The sequence below is a fragment of the Leptosomus discolor genome, chromosome 13 (assembly GCF_034619465.1).
Source record: "Leptosomus discolor isolate bLepDis1 chromosome 13, bLepDis1.hap2, whole genome shotgun sequence".
NCBI classification, from domain to species: domain Eukaryota; kingdom Metazoa; phylum Chordata; class Aves; order Leptosomiformes; family Leptosomidae; genus Leptosomus; species Leptosomus discolor.
Window position 1 is genome coordinate 4,834,806 of NC_141403.1, and position 12,213 is coordinate 4,847,018.

At 42.5% G+C, this 12,213-nt stretch overlaps 1 protein-coding gene across 1 annotated transcript in view; it reads left to right on the plus strand.

Moving 5' to 3' along the window:
- LOC147414533 (chloride channel protein C-like) overlaps positions 1 to 12,213 on the plus strand; it is a 76,165-nt gene that overhangs the window by 25,633 nt on the left and 38,319 nt on the right. The window lies entirely within an intron of this gene.

Sequence of the window (12,213 nt, forward strand, 5' to 3'; positions counted from 1 at the left end):
CCGTTGCACAGGGTTTGATAAAGTAGCTGTTTGTCTGCACTCACTCCAAAGTGGGTTCATTTTAGTGATAGGTTGTGTAAATTGTGTAGGAAGCATTATTTTAATGTTTTAGCATGAAAGCTGTTGCATGTGCATAAAACCTTCTCTATCGTGAAATAATAATTAGATTGATTATGGAAACGCTCCTCCCTCAGTGTCCTCTGGGTACTTTAGCACTTTCTTATCCATTAAGTACAAATGCACTCTGGTATTTTTGCTTCTATTATTGCTATTATGTGTCTTTTGGAAGTTACTGTGCGTTTTGTTGGCCGGCTACTAAGTCTGTACGACTTGAAGTGGGGAAAGATGGTGCCTGAGCACTAGGTGTAAGGTTTTTTTTTTTTTTAGAGCCCAAATTAGTACTAAATGTAATGTCTTTTCCAAAGTAGGCCTGAATTTTCTTGCAATGGCTGAATCCATTTTAATTTAAGTATCATTTGTAAAACATTACTTTATGGTCTTGCTGCAGATCTAAGTCCTTAGTGGCAAAAGCAGTTGATTGACATCTTCCTTACCTTTGTGCTCATGAGGCTGTGCTTCATCGCAGGGAAGTGAGAGGTGATTATGTGCCAGAACACTTGCTGGTCTTGGATGACAGAACTGCGTTTCATTTGTCTCCAGCAGAGAGAAAAAGCCTACATTTTATTTGCTTCAATTCCTCCCTGCCTTCCCCATTACCTGCACTTGTTCTTTTTTTTTTTTTTTCCAAATGTCTCTGTGAGCGTGCATGTATGGCAGAGGCAAAACAATAGCTGGAAACTGTTAAGAGAACTGTAGGAAACTCAGTTGAAAAGGCACTAGAAAAATGATGAGGATTGCGTTGCAATGTGTTCTGAATTCCCCTAGGTGTCATGTTATAACTCTTCTGCGCCTCTCTCTGCAGAGGCAGATTGTGTTTCAATTCATGTTCATCCAAGATAAATAGCTGCATTGCTTGAGGAAATATTAATTTTTGAGGAGAAAAAAGGTCTTGGACATGACAATGCAAAAACATAATTAAAAGGTTGTGCCCTCAAACCATAAAATGCACATATTTTTCCTATATTGTCTGATGGGTTCAAAAAGAATTGAGAATGTTTGCTTTGGCTTTTCACACAGCCTTCCATTTGGAAACAGTTATGAATGCAGGACTTGTAGTGAACAGGTTTGTAAGATGCTTTTCTTTTTTTTTTTTTTTTTTTTTTTTTTTTTTTTCCCTCATGGCAGACCCCACAGGCATCTGCCCACCTCTTCTTTCTTGGCTGCCTCTTTCTACCCCCCATGCTGACACTTGACCCTCACCCTCAGCTCTTTGCGGCCAACAGTAGATGTGGTGACATTTTCCTTGGCAAGGAAGAGGACCAGCTTTATGACTTGCCTTCCCACAGCCTTCTGACTCCCACGTCTTTCTAAGTGTCATGTGTCCAGAGCTCGCTGGCCTCAGGGTGCTCTAGATGTGGGAGGAGGAATAGCATCTTCCGACAGCGTCTGGGTGTTTGTCTCTGGGACGTTCTGTATTTTTGTCGTTCCTTTTGTATTTTTACCTCTCAATAACACTCCCTTGCAAAGGGTTAAAGAGGAAAGTGGCATTGGGCTAGCCCAGGATTAGTGTTCTTGTCCAGTACTGGTGATGCCCCTGCGTGCAAGCTGAGAGAAGCTTGATTTACCCCAGTTTGGATCCTTTGTCCCCCAAGTTTTCTTTCTATTACAGAGAAAATATTTCTCTGACACAAAAATAGTCCTGACTCTCTCCCCTTTCTTGCCTGTTCTGTTCAAACAGAATTAAAGCAGTATATCAGTTTATTGGCCTAATTTATTTCTCCAAGAAATCTCTTCTGATGGATATGGGGAACGCAATTAATTCTGAAAAAGTTAAGACTCAAAACCCTCCTTTGAGTGTGAAACTCTGAAATATCAGGCTTTTGACAGATGTAGACTAAAGGAGATAATAGAGTAGTCCTTAGGACTTGGAAGGGGAAATGTGATGTTATATAAACCAAAGGGGATTAAATCACGTAAGATGTGTCCTTGAGTCTTGCTAATGGCTGGCGTGGCTGCTGTGAAGGAGTGGCTTGTGCTACTGGGCATGATGTTGGTACTGAAATACAGTGACCATCTGAATGGGGTCCAGAGCATTATGAGAAGTTGCTTGCTGCTGTCTGTCTGAGTCTGCAGTATGGCAGAAATCACAAGCTGTGTGTAAAATCGACTGGTTCACAGAGCAGTGTTGAAGACTCAGAGATGAGGTTTGTATGTGCTTTCCGCTCTCTGACGCCTACACCAAGTCAGACACACTGGCAGTCACTACACTGCTGTAAGTGACCACTGTCCTACAGTAATTTGGTATATTGGTTATACGTATGCCATTAAGAAATGAAACATTTATTTTTTGCATCATTTGGATACCTCAGTTGTTCTGTATACTTCTGACACGCTTCACAGCAATGTTACAGGTCACCTTAAGTGCCATAAAATAAATGTATCAGCAGGTAATAACAATTAAACCCCAACCTCTCCCCTCTCTCCGTTTCTTCGGTAGTTCTAACTTAGGCAAAATGTGCTTACCTCAAGTTGCAGGCAGGATGTGTAGTTGCAAATTTTGTGGCTACCCTTCTCGCTTCCTCTGAGAGAGCGACTCTCAGGAAGCCTAAGTCCTTTCACAAGCAATTGAAGTAGAGAATAATCAGCTGTGGGCACCTACTGTAGGCATGACAGGTATCTTGTTTTACAGACATGACGTGAGAATGCAGCACAGACAACTACCCAGTCCAACCGAATAGAGGGAAGTTATAACAAAAGTGGAATGATGATAGATGATGTTAGAAAAATAAGCACAAGACTTCTAAAATACATGTAAAATCAGCCTGGTACCCAGTGCCAGTTTTTCACAAGAGTGCTGTGTTGCTCAGTGGTTGGAGGACGCAAGGTGCTGCATTTTGAACCATTTGCAGTAACAATGGTGCAAGCAGGAAGGACGGGTTTGAAAAATGCCGAACCGAATATAAATTTTGACTCTTTCCTTGTTGAGTGAAGGTGTCAGATAATATCGCACAGCTGGTACTTGAAGACCAAACGGTGAAAACAATCCTGGCTGCTCGTGGCATTGCTCGTCTGTGTTGCTGCTAAAGAGACCATCAGGGGCCAGGAATTCTCGCTGACTTAAATCAAATTTCTCCTGAGTGAGGCCTGATCTATTGTATGACAGCTCTATTCTGCAAGTGAAGATGGATAAACTACATTAACTGGGCAACAAAATTGTGATATGTATCGTGCTTGGATTAAATGTAAATGTTAACGGGTGTAAGTTCTAGGATTTCTTCTTGTCTAATGGGGTGCTGGGAAAAGTCTGTATAGCTGTGCCTTTCAACATGCTGGGAGTAGTTGGATTGTGTTATTTTCCACTTCAGCTTCCTCCTCTGTGGTGCTGGAGAGCCATGGACTGGATTGCCAGCAGCCGCGTTTAGGTCTTGGTTGGTACCCGGTTATACCCTGTAGCATTTCTGTGAATTTCCCCTGCTCAGCTCTGTGAATTATTAATACTGTGCTCTCTTGAGGGATTTTTGGGGGCATATAATTAACTTACATGCTGCTTTTCTTTTCTTTTTTTTTTTTTTTTTTTTGGCAAGATCTTAAAAAATTAAGAAGCAGAGAGTGTTTTAGCAGAAATGCCAGGTTACCTGATGAACTACTTTTCCTGTGATGTCCTGCATGTCCATCAGAACATGAACAACCGTTCCTCAGTTTTCAGTTCCACCCTCTGCCTGCTGCCCCCCATTACCCATCGCTGTTTGACTTGGCTGCTAGCAGGGTAAGGTCTCCCTGAGAAGGGAGGGAGGGTGGCTCTGGTGGTGCATGTGCTCCTCGTCGTGTGAAAGAGCAGTGTCCGTTTGCCTTGGGCAGCCTCTGCCTCCATTGGGGTGGAGGCTGTTTCTGCCACCTGGACCTCCTGCTTTTCCCTCTTCCCTTCTGCTCCTTGAGCTGGAAAGTAAGGAAGCAGCTTGTGGTATGAAATGGTTGTCTTGTTTGGCCATTCTCCAGGGTTTGTCTCTCCTGGGTTTATGAGCGCCTGGGACTCTTGTGTAGGCAATGAGAGTCTGCAAAGGGAGCTGGACGTTACGCGAAGAGGTGCTCCTGCAAAGCTGGCAGGACTTGGAGGTACAAAGGGTCTTCAGTGCAAACTGTGCCTTATGTGAGACTTGTTCATGTACTTGCAGTCTTCTTGGATCTTGCTCTAGTAAGAGAAGGCAACAATAAAAACACCCTTTAAACAGCTGACTTTAAAACTACAGTGCAGGTGCCTTTCTGTCATGCCTAGTTCCCACCTAGTTTGACTTATTTTTTTTTGGTAAATTGTTAAATGCACAAAATGAGTGCTGGCACAAAGCTAAGCTTGCCCTTCTGTTCTTCCTAAACGGAGGAGCAGCTGACCCCGAAGGGATGGGGCTCAAGACCTGTGGCACTGCCATGCTGTGGGCTTCAGAAAATGGAGGCTGTCGCCTTTTGGTCCATGACAGCTCTTCGGGGCAGGTCTTACTGCATGAGTAACTACAGGAAGCAGGATATTTTGCAAGATGTCAAATTAATTATTTAATCCGTCCTTCTGGACTTAAAAGAAATCAGTCTTATTTTCGGCACATAAAATGTGGTGTAACATCTGACCAGTTGAAGAGAAAGGAGTTCCCTTCAAAACTCGGAATGCCATCCAAAGAGCGATCCCTTCCTCGACAAGGACTGTAGTTTGCTGAGGTGTGAGGAGAAAACTTCTCTGAGTGCTATGTACGCTTTTGGTGTACCAGCAAGCAGGAGAACAGGCTGGTTTGAAATAAATGAATTTATTGTCCACGTGAAAATTCTTATGGTCAAATAAGATCAATATGATCTTCTGGTCAAATGTAGCAAAATGTTCTTCAGTGCCTAGCTTTGTGGTGGGAGCGACTATAAACATGGAAGTCCGCAACAACTTGCTTTTTCAGCACCACCCTGGTTAGAATGATTTAAAAAAAATTCCCTTCTACTCTATTTGTGACTGAAAATGAGGCCTTCATATTTGTTTTTACAAAAACCTTGGACATTTCATCAAAAAACTGAACAACAGAAATAAATTAATATCTAAAATGTCTTGCTATAAGCTTTGTTGTTTCATGTTAGCATTTTTCTGTAAGGAATGAAGTATTTCGCATGAAACACCAAAGAGACTTTCTTGGTATGTTTGAGGAAGGAGGGGGCAATACATGGTGCATCGTGGGGGTTGTAGGTTAATCTGAGAGGCCAAGCCAAATCCAAGCTTAAAGTTCTCAAGAGACAACAAAATAGCATTCCAAATGAAACCTTTTTGGGTTTTAACCCCAAAAATACTGCTCTATAGGGATGATAAGCAATTTGTCAAGTCACTGGAACATTCCATAAAAAAATGTGTGCTTGTAGGGAAAACGGAAAGAAACACCTTTTCCTTTCTGGATGGTAGCCTTGAAGAAAGGTTTTTGACTTCCCAGCCCAAGAAAGTCAGAAACGAGTCCCCTCTGATTCATTCATTCGTCATCTGCAAAGAAGAACTGCAACTGTGGGACAGTTGGTTAGTCTGCAGGTAATTCACAAATTAGAAGAGAATCCAGCTTTATCTCGAATATAGCTGTTTCAGCTCTGGCACCGGGGTTTTATCAGTAAAATGAACAGGCATGACTGAATTGTACATGGATTCAATTGGCACTGAACTTTCGGAAAGTTCAGTTGTACATCTGAAATATTGAAACTGAGACTTCATTTCTGTTTTAAATACACACATTGGAAATGAAGTTGTAATGTGAGGAGATAACGTTTCCATATAGTCATTTTTCTGGCTCTAGCTTTCAGTAGCTTTAAAGGTATTTTCTAAATAAAGCGATCTAGTGTATTACGACATACAATTGTACATGTGGGACATGTAATACAAACCTTAATGAAAGTTCATGAGAATTTAATGTGCAGAAGTTATTTTTAATTCACAGTATCTTATCTGTTTTTAATTTTTTTCAAATTACAAAATGCAATTGGGCTGTCTTATGTACTAATTCCTTGCCAAATTTAATTTGTTTCCAAATTAAAGACATTTTTCAGTTACATTGTTACAAAAAGCATCTGAAACCATTAAGTTTTGTTATATTTTTAACTTTAAAACCTTCAGAATGTTGCCAGTTGTGTTTTTCCCAAATTTTGAGAAAATGATTTATCTCTGGGACAAAAGCTACCACAATAAGCCTATCTCTTTTTTTTTTTTTTCCAGCCCGAGGGGTTTATTATCATCTTGAATTAAAAACCCCATGTAACCGGGTGCTCTAATGAATGGGGGGCTCAGGGCCAGAAATCCCTGTTTGATTATTAGACCCAGCTGAAACAGGAGCAAGTGGTTACACAACCCAGCAGCTGCTGGGCTGAACATGGTCTGTCGGTGGGAAGGAGGCTCCTACTGTAGGTCCTGAGAGAGGCAAATCCCATCCCTAAGGAGGAGCACGGCCTCCCCTCTGCTCAAGATAGGCAGAAAGATGCATTTTGTTGTTGCAGTTTAAATGTTTTCCCTGGCTTTTTGGAAGAGGAATAAGATTGGGTCCAGGACACGCATGCTGGTGGAGGTGAACGTTGTGAGCAAGGCTGAATGGAGGTGGGCACCGAGGTGAAGCTGTGAAAGCACGTGGAAAAGTAGGAGCGTTGCAGAACAGAGGAGCACAAATGGTAGCCAGTGGGACCTGTCCTAATGACGGCTGCTCTTTCATTTTGAAATGTGAAAGAGCGACGATGGAAAATCTCTTGAGCGCCTGATGGCACTTAGAGACAGACCTGAGCTGCCTCCTTGGATCTCTTAAAACAAAACCAAACCAACCAACCAACAAACAAAACCCAAAAACCCCAGCACCCCAAAGTGGCAGTGGCCAACTAGGTTGTTGTCCACCGGTGAGTTATGCAGCAGCAAGTGACCTCTGCAGTTGCTGGTGTGACTTGTGGAACAGCAGTGCCTGGCTTTAGAAAGGACGGAGTTGGACAGCTGTGGAGATAGCTGGAGTGCAGTCGTCTGGTGCTTCAGACCATACAGCATGGAGGCTGACCTCAGGTTCCTCTGGTTATACCCCTCCCATCTCGCGCTTTTCCTCAGCCTGGCGCTTGTTCAAAGAAAAGAGGATTTATTTGGAAGGCTCAAGTCATACTTTTCCCTTTCTCCTCCTTGTTTAGCAGAGTGGATGCAATACTTGGGAGGGAGCAGACAAAGACAAGGGCAAGAACTGACTGTAAAAAACAAATCCATCCTCATGGCGCACTTTGGCAGCGCAGACCGTGGGAGATCCCTGATCGTGCTTTCCTCTGGCTTGCTCAAGATGGAAGGGAGTGAAAGGGACATTGGGGTCCTGGGGCAAACATAGCCTGTGCTCTGGAGAGAAAATAAGGAGCACAGAGCTGCCTGTCGGGAGAGCCATTCCTGGGCGAGAAAGTAATAGGGGCTCGTGACAGGTCATGTCAGCAGGTGTCGTGCTGTGTTGGTGTAGAGGAGAGAAGACTTTGACTCTCGCTTTAGAACGGGCACACGTGTACGTGCTCTGAATCGGGGAGCACTTTTGCACCGCTGGTTAAGAAGGCACGCGCTATGGGGCCCTTACCAGAAGGGCGGGGGGGCGTATGTGCCCACTCAGGTTCAAATCCTCTCCTTAGATGCTTACAAATAGTTCAGCACAGTTACTCCAGCGGGGGGGTTACTCAATACCCAACTTAGCTTTGCTCAGGATTCTCCGCACAGCCACAGGCTTCATTTTAAGCCCCCAGGAGAGAATGCCACATGGTTGATGTTCTACCTGATTTTGGTGGGGAAAGGAAAAATCTTTTGCAGAAGCTGGGACAAATGGGTAGTATCCAATATTTTTCACATCACGTTTCCTTCAAAGCAGGCAGAGGAAGTGCTTAATTATTTGGAAACTCATTTGGCAGGTTGTTCCCAGTGCCGGGCTGTTGAATGCATCAGCCCATCACGCTTAAATACTTTAGGGCTCACTTAACGTTTTTGATTACACCTGAGATGGTTCACAGAAGTTGTTTTGACAGGGCCTAATTTTCTGTTACTAAGCTGCCTGACTTTTTTCTAATGAAGAGTTTAAATCCTAGTCAAAACAATTTTTCACAATCTCCAAGCCTACGGTTATTCCTAGCAGGGTAAGCGTTTGCTCTGCTTACACTGCCTGTCAGGAGGAGCCCGGTGTGTTTGAACAGTATATTTAACGTTATTTGGAGAACCCGATTGCAAGTGATGTCACCTTTTTACGAAGAAGGGGAGATGCAGGGTGGTGGTGTGCCGATCCCCATCTTGTTCAAATGAATCCCCAAACAATGCATAATCAGCAAACTGTTAAATACATTAAGTCCTACTATTTTCTGTTGAATTTGCTCCAACTAGGGGAAGAGAACCGTGTGTTTTTTGGCAGTAGCTTGTCTGGAAAATGAAATAAGTGAAACTGTACTCTCATGGAGAAGGGGACGGGGAAAGGTTTCAGGACCTCAGATTTCGTAATGCACTTCTTTAGGAAACTAGAGGCTCAGCGAATGAGTACCTATGCTCGTTTAGAGAACAACAAGCTTTTGTAAGTTTTCTGTTCTGATATTTAAGGTCTAATCTCCTACAGAAGGTAAAGCTGAAATGAATTTTGCAGCCCATGGCGTAGAGTGTTTATCAAAGAGCCCTGGTAAATCCACTGTCCAGCCTGCAGCTGTCTGTAGTCATGGGGTCCTTTCTTCTCCAGCCTTTTCTAGTCCTCAGGAGTTGGGGCCATAAGAATTGTGGTGTTCACTTAAATATGACAGAGATTCATTGCAGTTGTCTATCTTATTTTAAAAAATGCTTATGAATCGTAATTTAAAGAATTCTGTGATACTGTGGGTTAAAAAAATACGAGGTTGCTTAGCTGGGTTATTATACAGTACAGTGCTTGTTCTGAAAAGATTTAGTACGTGAGCCTGCTGAATGTTTAGGCATATTCAGCAACGCACATACACAGTGCTGTTACTTTTAATAATAGAAGGTTCACTTAACACCAGCGTTACTTTCCTGAGACACAGATTTAGACTGCTTTGAAACCTCCTTTCAGGGTTTGGTGTCTGCTATGAATGTAAGATAAAGAGCCAGATTACAAAAAAAATCTAGATATCTTTCCAGGGGATCTTGGCAGGAGCTGCTGCTATCACCTCTACTGTTTCCAATATCACTTGCATCCATTGCCACAACCTGTCAAAACAGGTGTATTTATAGGCCTTGAGGGACTACAACAAGAAATCAAACATTTGCATAGCATCTTCCATACAAGTTCCCAAGGACTGAGGCTCGAAGGATTTTGATATGTTTCCAGGGATTCCTTAGCTGTGCTGGGCATTTCTGTGTTCTCTTTAGCAACCTTCTGCTGCTGTACGAGGTCTTGGAATTAGAAAAAAATCGTTCTCTCTTTTAACAAGGAGATCATCAACACAATACTGGTTGGCTTCCGAAAAACTCACACAAGTATTTAAATCCACATCAGAGAAAACTGGGACGAGATCTCACTGAACATTATGAATTAAGGTAAATTAAGAAGCAGTGCATGAGTGTAATTAATTAGAAGTACTTTGTTTAAAGAGAAAAAGTACGCAGCCTGTGCTAAGATATTTTGTTGTGCTCTGTCTTGGCAGTAATTAAGCTGTAGGGTGCTAGAGGCTGCCTGCTCCTCGTAATGGCCTGGAACAGTTAATGGGATTGAGCTCTGGAAGAGGAAGAATCCCACTAATTGTGCAATCCTCCTGGCACTGGGGTTTGGCAGGACGTCCTCACAGTGAACCTACGCTGGGTGTGCCGCCCTTTGTAGAGTGTGATGCACAGCTTTGTGCGCCTGAGGCTGCAAGAAATAATCGTTTTCAGCAGTGTGGGGGAACTTGAATGCATAACTTTCCGGGTCTAGCACAACAATCATGTCTTTTTAGGAGATTTATGTTTACTGTATTGCAGCATCCCACTTTTCCAAAAATTTCCAGCAGTGATGGTGATGAGTGATAAGGAGATACAGTAAAGTGAGTCGAGTTAATGGATGTAGTCCTGGGACTGTAAAGGATTTCTTCAGAGGTGAAGTGCACAGGAAAGGAATATTTTTCACTTAGTTTTAAAGAGAGAGATTAATGGAAGTTCAAGGAAGGAGTATTCAGCTGGATCGATAGGTGAAGAAGGTGCCTCTTTTGACATAATCCCAGATGAAAACAGTGGACCATGATAACGGCATTTCAGTTCATAGTTTGTCAGGACATTATGAAGTGGGAAGTAAAGTGACTCAAGTGTTCAACTCGCAGGTTGCTAAGGGCCAGCAGATCATAATCCAGAGATTAACGAAATTGAAATGTAGAACTGCATTGTTTCTGAAATGTCTGGGACAATACAAATAATTTAATCCTGGGAGATGTTATTTCCATAAACTCCTATTCTCAAGAAAGCTGCATGAACAGCTCTTTTACTGCTGTGAATAGGGAATTGTTCTCTCCTTCCCTTCTTTACCTCAAGCGATCAGCTTTCAACCTTGTTGGCATTTGCTCCAAGAAAAAAATGATCAAAAGTTTTCTGCTGGCTACAAGCCCTCCACCCTTTGGAAATGTTCTGTTGACCGTGAATGATTTTTTTCTTGGTATCTTTAATCAATAGTAGCAAGAATTTCAAATGAGAGAAGTTCTGGTTGTATGTGAGAGAAATGAAAGGTGCTTTCCTGGGGGAGTGTGTACTCTTCTGTACGCCAAAAAAATCTGGTGGCATGGAGACTGGGAAACTTTGCCCAGAGCTGGTGCTTTGTGCCAGCTGCAGCCTCAACTCCAAAACTATTGGATTTGGCTGGTAGTACCAAGACTTCGTGTCCCATCCCCATCCACCCCTTTTAAACTCACTCTCAGGCATATTGTCTTGTACCTTTGTCCAGCAGCTGCTTGTTTTTTCCCAAATATTTTCCAAATTCCAGGCCTTTCAGTTAAGTGTGTGTAACCTTATGAAGAATGACAAAAATATTTCTTTTGGAGACTTTGCTTCTACCAAGGATGATGGTCTTTATATCATGGGAAGGAAGGAGATTTTGTCTTTTGTTCACTTTGCCAGGCAGCTCTTCTGTTGGAACAAATCTTGAAAAATGAATTGGCCTACAAAGCAAATTTTTTTCTTTTTGATAGGCCCTCTCTTCTGCGTTTGTCATTTTTAGGCTGCAAGTAGCAAGAGAGCTCTGTTCCTAAGTGGGTTTTCAGTAGAAGAAAGAAAATTGATTTGTGCTACATAGCTGGCTGACGATCTTTTCTTTACATTATTGGAAATATCAAGGGTTCAGGGAATATTCACTGCATCAGCAGACTTGCATCTAACGAGGTTGTTTGGACTCTGTTCTCTGAGCTGGAGTAAAACCTTTGAAACATGTTAACCACAATTTGATTGAAACGTGGGGGAGGGTTTTTAACAGTGAGCTTTAAGTAAACTGCATCTTTTTGAATTTCCTGGGCAGCTGCCTTTCTCCTTTTGATGTACCGTGCCTGGTGATGCTGTTAATGAAATGCATAATTATGTGTTATATAATAAAACAGAGCTAACATGAAGGTGCCTAATAGATTATAATGATGTGGGGGCCTGAGAAACTCGGGACCATGGGGGTTGTTGAAAAGTGCCTCCGGTGACAAAGAAGATATTTAAAGAGGTTTGAATAACCGTGCTAATAACTTAATTGTGGTCTGTGTGCATGTGTGTGTAAACGGCATTTTTCAAGATTTTGTATATAGAGAGAATATTGAAAAAAAAAAAATAGGTGCAATTTACTTGGCTGCTGATGTATGAAGTGTCAGTGCCGAGTGCTTCCAGGGCCTATTAGCGCTGCTGGCTCTGCATAGACGGGTGCCCTAGGCAAAGACATTTTTGGCACAGCCCACCGCACCCGTAGGATCAAAAGGGAAAAAAAAAAAAAATGTCTGGCAATATGCACAGAGAGTAAATTGCATCCTAAAGAGCAGCCCCTAAAATGCAGGCTTGGAATGAATATCAATAAATGAAACATCACGTTTAATGGCTGTGGTAGGCGTTTGGTGGCTGCCTCCCTTCCTGTCTCTGCTTTTGTCACCTTCATTTTATCTCTCCCTCTGTAATACCCTGTATAATTTGTTCCTTTCTTAGATTGTTTAGGAACTGGTTGGAACAGATAGGTATTT